Raw genomic sequence first — 10,733 nt, forward strand, 5'->3', positions numbered from 1 at the left:
GAGATGTAAATGAACTCAAATAAGGGGGAAAAATGGATGACAACTCAAATAATCAAACCGCTCCCAATGCATGGACTTACAACAAGAATTACCCCAAGGCACCTCACCTCATAAACCACAAGTCATGAACCAGAATTCCCAAATCTTATACATATGGCACTTCGTGCCCACAATAACAATCACCTTCACATGGCAAAGCCCACGTGCTACTATTACTTTGCAACCGTAATAAAATTAATTTAGATGAACGAAAGATATATTTAAATACCATAAAACATAATAACAATCTTAAATAAAGTAAGGTGTCAAATAAAATAATTAGTTTATTTTAGAAATCAGGTAAAGTAAAATAATATACAATTTGTACAAAACAGAGTATAAGATGGGTTTAGTTTAGAAATCAATAAAATTGAGTAAAAGTTTTATTTTAAAAAAAACAAAACATAATTTAAATTAACAAATTAAATATAGAGTTTTTTTAAGGAAAAACATGATAATAATTTTAAGTAAGGTAAACATCTAACAGGATGATGAGTATAATTTGAGAACCCAACTATAGTGAAAGTGCGATAACCATTTAGAATTATAAGGCACTGAGTGAGATAATGAGTTCTATCTTAAGAGGACATAGAATAAAGCATGTTAATATTCTTTTATATAAACCATTATGTTAACAACAACTCAACAGAATATGATATATTGACTCCACGCAATTAAATTCACATTAACAATCAATTTACCAAGTTATAACAGAGACACAGATTGGCATGTTAGAGCAACACAACAAATCACGTAGAATGCATGACTCACACAAGAAATCACAATCATTCCAACACCAAGATAACAACGAATAACCAATCACAATCAAAATGTGAATGAATGACTGATGGAAGAACAATGACCGTTCAAATCAACAAGTTGTTCCAACATAGAATGTACAATGAAAATTACAACCGAGGTACCGCCTCGTATTCACATTTCACAATTTGAATCACAATATTTCCTTATATTACCGCGTAAGCCTTACATTTAGTTTTTAAAATCATTTTTACGTGAAATAGCTACATGCGTTTTAGCCCACCTTATCTCACCGCGTAGCTTCAAGTACTTGCCCTACTAGCAAAACGCATATCAAGCCCACCTTATCTCACCGCATGCATATCAACCCCTAGCCTTATTACACCGCATGCGTATAAATATCACAACACAATCACAACTCGCACCACAAGTGCCCATATGCCACAACTTACCACAAAGTCAACAACATCAATATTTCCGCAAAATATAGCCCATGGTTCAACCGCAATGTGTACAAGAATTTAAACAATAAAAAAATATGAATGAGATTGCTCAACAAGGAAAGGTATCTCAACAATTAACAACTTCACCTCAATGTGATAACGACTATTACAACTTCAACATCAATAACTCAACGAGATGATATTCCACAAAATAACAACTTCAATTAAAAGTGATTCAACAAGTAATAGGTAGAACAAGTGCTAACAACGTCAAATAGAGCATGTAAGAGTAGATTAACAATGAGAGATATAAAATGTTATGACAATTCAATTAAAGGCATGGAATGAGTCTATATAATCTAAACTGGTCAAATATCACATATAGCCCATATACCCACTCGTCACCTTACGTATATGGCTTTTACATAACATAAATAGCACAATCAACCCACATCCTAAGGGGTAGTTTCCCCCACACAAAGTTAGGGATAATACTTACCTCAACTAGGCCAACTCAACCCTCCAAAATAGCTTTCCCCCTAAATTTTGCCTCCACATGATTCAAATCTAACCAAAAATGACTTAATAACATCAAACAATGCAATAGAAACCAATTACAATAAATAAATCTATCATCTTTACATTTTCCCCAAACAAAACAACAAAAGTCAACATAGGGCCCGCCTTGGATTCTGAATCCAAGCTTATCCGAGCGAAGCCCGAACCAATACAAGCTCACACGAATGAAAACTGACTCAATCGGAGTCCCGGCCCACAACTCAACCAATTCTCCAAAATATCGCTCTTGGGTATTCATAACCCAAGAGTCCAACCCACACTAGTTGGGTACCATAACTCCCGAAATAATCCTCCAAAACTCGCCAAATTCGAGTATGTTGTTCTGCGAATATAGGAGAACAAAACAACAAAAGGAATAGGAAAATAAATGCATCTAACTCATTTTTAATTTTTTAAAATTTAGGACATAACCCTAGGTCTTGATTTAAAGAATTAAATGGGTTTTCAATTAAAATCATGTATTAAAGCTTAAACCAATGGAATGAATCAAGGAAAAATACTTATTTTATGGTTTAAATATTACCCCATAGAAGAAACTTGAAGAACATCCTTGAATTCTCCCAATCCCAAACATTCAAGATGAGACAAACTTCAACAACATTAATAGCCAAAAATGCCTAGTTGTTTTGCCTCGTTTCTTGTGTCAGATAATCCTAAAACTCATTTTTAATGCCTCCTATGTATTCCTCATGAAATTTCAGTCAAGTTAGGCTTTTGAATCACTCCAGTTGACCTTATAATAAAGGAGATGTGTTGGTTTCAATATTTGGAAATAGTGCAGATTCTTAATTACGAATTTAGTAGCAATTTTGTAATTAATCTGAAAAAATCTAGCAACCCAATTCTTAGTAAAATGACCATAAATTTCTCATACGATGTTGAAACTTGAGGATTTTAGTTGCTATGGTTTCAAAATTACGATACGAATATAATGATTTAGTCGAAACACAAATCAAAGGCCGTTTTCTAAATATGACAACCTTTATGCTCAAATCGACGTCAAAATCGAAAACAATCACCATACAACCCAAACTTATCCAAAATGCATCGAAATTTAATAAAACTTTGTGGACATGTCCAAAATAATCATAAAAACTTATTGGAATAATTAAAACCCGATTCCGAGTCCGTTTACCCAAAAGTCAAGCCTCGTTCAACACCTCCAACCTAAAGTTTCTAAAATAGAATCATTCTTCCGAATTAATCCTGAACTGCTTGAAAACCGAAACCAGACATACACACAAGTAATAATACATAATATGAAGCTACTCAAAGTCTCAAACCATTGAATGGAACGCTAAAGCTCAAAACGACTGGTCGGGTCGTTACAGGTGGCAGCTCACTTTATTGATTGTGCGGAGTGACACATGTGGCTATTGTATTATTGGCCGGGCAGAGCGACAAGGGTGGCTATTATGCGAAGTGATACAGATGTCTATCATAGTGATACGGGTGGCTAATGAAATTGTCAAATCGGAGTGATATGGGTGGCTATAATAGAGATAAGTATGGCAATGTCAGGGATGATGTGTGATGGCCTAGGGGCATTATGTTGACGATATTCATGTGATAGTGTGATTCTCCTTGTGTATGTCATACACCTTACGTGACTTTTGTGTTGCTTTCAATGAGCTACTCGATGTCTTTGATGTTACTTGTTGACTTGGGATGTACTAATACACTAGGCACGAGCACACACCATAGCATGCCACTTATACTAGTTCGGGAGTATGAAACTTAACATTTATTGATCATGCCCATGTATTCTTGTATTATCTGCTTTCATTTTGATATTGAGCTTGTGACCATGCCAGAAGGATTGTGATAGTGACCCGGTCACCATGTTGTGCGGATTGTGATTGTGAGCCTGTGATCAGAACGGGCGGATTGGGATATTGGCACGTGAGTTGTCCGTGCGGTTGTGATTAGTCATGTGGGCACAAGGTTCCGTGAGCATATGATTTGTTGTTTGAGACTCGTGACTTATGATTATGAGATTAGGTGTCTCAGAGTAATCTCGTTTCGAAACTTGTGTTAGAACGACTAGATTTTGTCACGACCCAAACCGGTACCTTACTCAATCGAGTACCAACATAACGTATCATTCTTATTACATCATCATAGGTAAGTGGGCCAGAAGGGATGCCATGAGATAAACAGAGTAAACATGAGGGAATTTCCCGGCCTAGAGCGACCCAACCTGATATAAAAACTCATACACGTAGCATACAGGCCTATAAGGCCAACATGATCATTTATAAACTCAAAACATAGGCCGACAAGGCCATACAATATCCGTATACATGACATCTGTCTACAAGCCTCTAAGAACACATAATTGTCATAAAGGTTGGGACAGAGCCCCGCCATACCAATCAATACATGTCCTAATGATACTGACCAAATAGCAACTCCGGAGCAAATGGAGCGCACCACCATCTTCCGCTGAGCTGATAGCCTACTTGGAGGACTCTCAACCTGTCTATTGGGAGTTGGGGGCATAAAACGCAGCATCCCCAGGCAAAGGGATGTCAGTACAAATAATGTACCGAGTATGTAAGGATTGAAAATAAGTAAACAATAGACATAAAAAAAATATGGAGTAAAAGACTCGACATGTATGTCCGAATAACCTTGTGAATCATTAATATTTACAATGTGATGCATTTGAGAGAAATATCATACCATGCTTAGTTATATGCGTTCATAACGTCATCAAGCCTCTGAGGGCATCCCGTCATATCATCTCAGCCACTGTGGACAAATCATCAATGTATACCAGCTGATCGGGTGGTGGTGCGTATATAACACCATAACCTTTTTCCCATATCCCATATACATATAATATACGCGTATATATAGCCATCTGGTCATGGGTCAATGTACATGTATAAATGCATGAAATGCATAAGAATTACGTTAATAAGATTTCTTGGATTATCATAAAATCAATATGCCTTTCGGATAAACTTTATCAAATACGTATTTTTCTAAGACACATGAACAGAAGATATAATAATAATTCACATGGGGAATCAATAACATAGACACCCCTAATACTTCTATGAATAGAGTCATTTATTAAAATTGTGCGTTTACTCGTTTCGGTTGTATCGTATGGATCATGCCAAAAAGAAAGAAGGGATAGCCTTAACATACATGAACCGATTCTCTTAGAATTTGGTATGGAATTGTTTTGCTTTCTTACTTACTCACGATCAGCCCACTCTTCTTGCACAAGAGATTCCATTTGATTTGTAAGGCACACATGAGTTCATATTAAGAAACTCACGTTCAAGCCTTTAGAAACCATAGTGAATTCATATTGAAGAACCCACGTTACCAAGTTAGAGAGCCTTCTAAGTACGTTGAAATTAGAAGATCTTTATGTTACTTAGAATGTCTCTTAAGTTGGAGATGTTTTGTATATGGATGTGGGCCCCACTTTATGTGGCGGCTTAACCACATTCCTTTACTTTGCCACCTTTTCTAATGACTTAAGAGTCATTGATCTTGGGGAGGCTTGCTGCCACGTGAGGCTCTTATATTATCCAAAGATTTTAATTAATCTCCCACTAAAAATCATTAATTATCCAATTATCCACATAATTAAGAATTATCTCAACTTATTTAAAATACTACTCACTTTTAACATACCTTATATACCTTAATATCATGGTCATGTGGTACCTTGTATGGCAATAGTCCATAAATACCAGGTATCATACCTCGGACCGTATTTTACCCCAAAATGTCAAACTTTGACGAAAATTCATTTTCTTCGATTTGTTTACCCTCTCACCTTTACGAATTTACTTATCACTTGTTTGAAATAGCATAATGCTTACAATCTCAAAATAATCTTATTCCTGAACTTACATCGATTAACTTACGACGAAACTTTAACATATGAAAATGCGGGATGTAACATCTCATTTTCGAGCTTTCATCAATTTATTTATGGCGTATTTTTACGTACGAAAACATGGGGTGTAACATCGTTCGCCCCTTTGGAACATTCGTCCTTGAATGTTGACTGATTCACGTATCATTTTCATAACTTATGTCTTCCGAATACTTTAATATTCACCTTGCCATTTAGGCAACTGTTCTTTGAATAAATCCAAAGGCCAGGGCATTCCTCCCTTTAAGCCTCTTTCTCATACCATGACTTGTGGTCGGAATCCTTCCCATCTCGTAACTGTTGCTGCCTTCTATCATGCAGCTTGTACGACTCTGACATTGTAAGTGTGCTTATACGACTCTTCTCTCTTTTTTGTTTCCTCCAGTTTTTAGCCAATCTCTAGACCTCACTTTGTAAATATATACAGAGCTTGACAAGATGTCCCTCTGGGCATCTATAGGTATACTGAAGTTTTTCGTTCGGTACTTTGTTGAAATTATGAACATTGCTATATCTTATTTCATAGACCCGGTTATCCATCCATATGACTTTACTGCATTTAGGTAGGTCATACCATAACTCTTACTTCGATTTATCGTTGCTGAGGTCTGCTACCAAACTCCAGGTTACTCTCGTTGCTTAACCTATATGTATAAGTCTAAGTCCTTTAATGCTTCCTCATTACTGTTCATCTTAAGAATGATGGCCTAATCTCATCTCATACTTTGTAACTTTTATCCATCCATTGTTGATTCATATTAATGTTGATCTTTATGTAACACATCCGCTCGGGCTCACGTCTCATCGGAGAACATCTGGAGTAATTTCCATAATCATATTTCATAGTATCCCGATGCGATTCACCTTATGGGGGGTATCCTAATCCTGTGCCGTCCATGCAAAATTGTTTTTTTCTTCAAATCCTTATTCAATCGAAGACCCAAACGTCATCCTTTATCTATCACAATTACACCCGCATTCTACTACGAGGGCAACATTCCATCTCTTCTAAATGCTATTAGTCTTTAGACTCCTTTGAGTTCATTCAGACTATACTGAACTTTCTATAACTTAGAGAAACCATCAGCTTTCTTGTTTTCACGGGCTTAATCCCGAGGACTTATCCATTCTCGTTACCTTCTCACTCACCCTTTCTTATCCTTTCTCCTGTCTTCCTAAAACCTTGTCACTCTACCATACTTTATCTTGCGATTTATACATATCCATTTATACTACTCGCAACCTTCCTTCAACTTGCTTGCACCAGAGATTTCCTTATGTTATTCTGGAAAATCAAGTGAGACATCACATCGTCTCTAACTCTTCTCTACTCTCTTAAGTAGACCTCTCAGTACCTAGAAACCATAGGCTGGAAGATATGCCACTGATAATGCCACTATCATTCCTGGATACTGAATCCCAGCACTTCTAGCCTTCTATGTGAAGTATGGACCATTCACAACCTTCTGCACTTGAGTATCTCGTACGTTTTTCACCTTTACCTTACTTACCTTAAAATGTCATCTCATATTCTTCTATCTCTTTCATGACTTCCCTTCCATATAGGTATAATTCACATCCACAACTTGATGCTCTATTATAATACTTACACCTTTGGTGCATACACAACCCGGTGGGAGCTTCATACTGACTTCTTATGAGGCTGGTACTCTTCTAACAGGCTTTGTCATAGATCCGTTATAAAATATGGCTACTGTACTATCTCTCTTGTACCTTTGATATTAAGAATGATCCTGCAATGTTCTCAATCACGAGGTCTATAATTTTCTGGGTCCAATAATCAGACTCCTGATTTACTTAGTTGATGTAACTCTTTAGTTTCCTCTTCCCTCTGATCAACCTTTATGTAGGATTAAGCTATCTTCGATCTGCGGCTCATGGTATTGGTTATTACTTTAGCCTTTCATGGATGCTATGGAATATTCATGATACAATCTTCTAACAATTCAATCCTTTGTCTATGACCTGGACTTAATTATTTCTTTTAACTTATACCGGAGTCTTCTAAGGCTGTATGATTGTCAATATATATGCTGAATGGATAATACTCCGAACTCTTAAGTGCGTTCATAACGTAACTCACTCCGGATCATTGATCAAACAATTCCTTTTGTTCCTTCTCAGCTTTCTTTAAACATAAGCTATTACCTTTGCTGGTCTTTTTGCCCCCTTGTTGCGTGCATACTTAGCTTATCTTAGGTTCCACGCTTGCATGAGTTTTCGTGCAACTCATATGATCTAGAATATTACTTTTGATTTTACTTACCGTTCATTAGCCACAGTAGGTGCCACTTTCTTATGGAGTGCATACAATGTTGTAGTGAGACTGTTGTTACAAGACCATTTTCTCTTTAGGTCACGATGCTTAGGTTGAAGCCTTCTTCCTTTTTTCCTCAGCTAGTCTTTCATTGTAGTACTTAGGGAGGACCCTCTGACTCTTGTAAAGCTGCGAGCTTATTACATCGAATACTCGACGGAATTTTTGATGTTCTTCCTCGCCTCTAATTATCCGTAGTTACTTACCTCCATACTCATGTGCTCGTACGGTTGCTTCTGAACTGAAGTTTTGACGGTCTTCCCAGTGCGACTCTCTTTTATTTCCGTAACACTCATACGGTACCTTTAACTACCCCAATTCCTATCTGAATATTTCTCAAGTATTAAAATGTCATAACTACGAGGCTGAATTCACTATATTGAGTCTTAGTATGTTCATCTTGCATGATTTGCTGATTTGTCTGTAACCTCTTGTCTAGCCATAACTAGGCTATTCATGAATAAACTACTAACTATTGTTGGCCCATTCTCATATCAATATTCCGCGTGATCTTTCTTGGGTTATTTCCTTTGTCTTAACTTACCTCTCGCACTGGCTCCTTATTTATCAATAACATATCTGGAAGGAACCCTTATTCCCTTTCCTTGATATCGTGCTTGCATAATGTTCTGGAATCATATCATTTCTGTAGGATTTGAATAAATGCAATCTCATCCCTTTCTCATTTTATTTTCGCATTCTTCCTTTACCATTCCATAGTTACTAGAACCACTTAATTCTGACTTAACGCCACATTACTCCATATTCCCCCCTTTAGGGGAGTACTAAGATTTAGTGCTACGATGATCTACGTATAGATGTTTTACCTCTTCATCTTTGGCATCTTTTCACATCATCGATGGCCCTTACTCGCCTTGCGGTAATCCTTCTGTATCAAGGATAACAAAAATTCCTTACTCGCGAGGGTGACACTTAGTATAACTGGAACATACAGTCCCTTAAGATTAACTTTGCTCACATTGCTTGTGTTAGGGAAGCGTCTTCCTAAATGACCTTTCTCATGAATCTTCTTCTGTCGTCCATTCTATTATCGCCGAAACGCAAATATGAAATTCTCATGATGCCGACCATTATCAAATTACTCAGTCCCTAATTAATGTTTAGTTTATCTTGTGCACCAATCCATACTGATTTCTATTACTCTTGGGTCTAACTTTTCCTTCTGATAATCACGTTAGAATCACGAACTTATTTCTCGAAATGAGGATATGACTTTATGGCCTATACTCTTTTGTTGTCTCAAGGCATGTCACCTCTTGTCTTTTCCTTCAATTGACTATAGACTCTGTAATACTGTAATATTTTTGATCTACCGATGTCATCCATGTATTACATCTTACTCATAATTCTTCATTAACTCTCTTCTTATTTCCCGCTAATATTTATGTCTATCACTTTATTCTGAAAACTCGAACAAGACATTCTTTTGCTTTTAGATCCATTTTGCTCCATCCAGTGGCTCTTCGGGTTGCTTAAAGTTCTCACTTTACTAGGGACGCGAGTCAAACTAAGGTAATATTTATCCCTTCCAGGCTTTCAGTGCCTATCTCTGAATTTATTTTTTGATCATGCTAGTATTCAAATCTAATTGTAATATTCTAGAGTGCACCATCTGGGTGTCTCACAAGGAGATCTATTAGCACCTTTGTAATATCCTTCGGAAATATCGACTAACACAAACAATCCATTCACCATTTTGGGTTACTCTAACCCCAGCCGGATCCTGATATCCCGTCCTTTTCTTAAACTACACTTGTTAGCCCCCAATAGGGCATAACTGAGATAGGTGTGGCCGATTGTACACGTGCTCGCACTATTACACCTCATATTTTTGTATGTGAAAGTACGTCATAAATAAATTGATGAAAGCTCGAAAATGAGATGTTACATCCCGCATTTTTGTACGTTAAAATTTCGTCGTAAGTTAATCGATGTAAGTTCGGGAATGAGATTATTTTGGGATTATATGTATTGTGCTACTTCAAACAATGATAAGTAAATTTGTGGAGGTGAGAGGGTAAGCAAATCAAAGAAAATAAATTTTTGTCAAAGTTTGACATGCTGGGATAAAATACGGCTCGAGCTAAAATACTCGGTATTTATGGACTAGTGCCATAATAGGTACCACATGACCACAATAGTAAGGTGTATAAGGTGTGTTAAAAGTGAGTATTATTTTAGGTAAGTTGAAATAATTCTTGATTATATGGATAATTGGGTAATTATTGATTTTAATGGGAGATTAACAATTAATTAAGATGTTAATTGGTTGGGAATGGATGAGCTAATACGTGGCAGCCCAAAGAGGCTATGATTGTGAGTCTTAACTCACAAAGAAAGGTGGCATAAGTAAGATGACTATGTGGCTTAGTCATACAAAGAGTGGGGCCCACTCCCTTTAATAAAGACTTCAACATAATTCATTAAAATACATATGATACAGTTGCACTTTGAAGAGATTTGCAATTCTATATGGATTAAAGGCAAACGGATGAAGCTTCAATATGTATTTGCAATTCTAAGAGATTTGCAACGAATTTATACTGTGTAATCGCCACGAGATTTTGCAATTCTAAAAGAGCACGGTACAATCTTTCTCAAGAATATCATATGAATTTTTCCCTACTTCGATCCGCCGTTGCGTGTTTTC

Source organism: Nicotiana tabacum, chromosome 4 (genome assembly GCF_000715075.1).
Source record: "Nicotiana tabacum cultivar K326 chromosome 4, ASM71507v2, whole genome shotgun sequence".
Lineage (NCBI taxonomy): Eukaryota > Viridiplantae > Streptophyta > Magnoliopsida > Solanales > Solanaceae > Nicotiana > Nicotiana tabacum.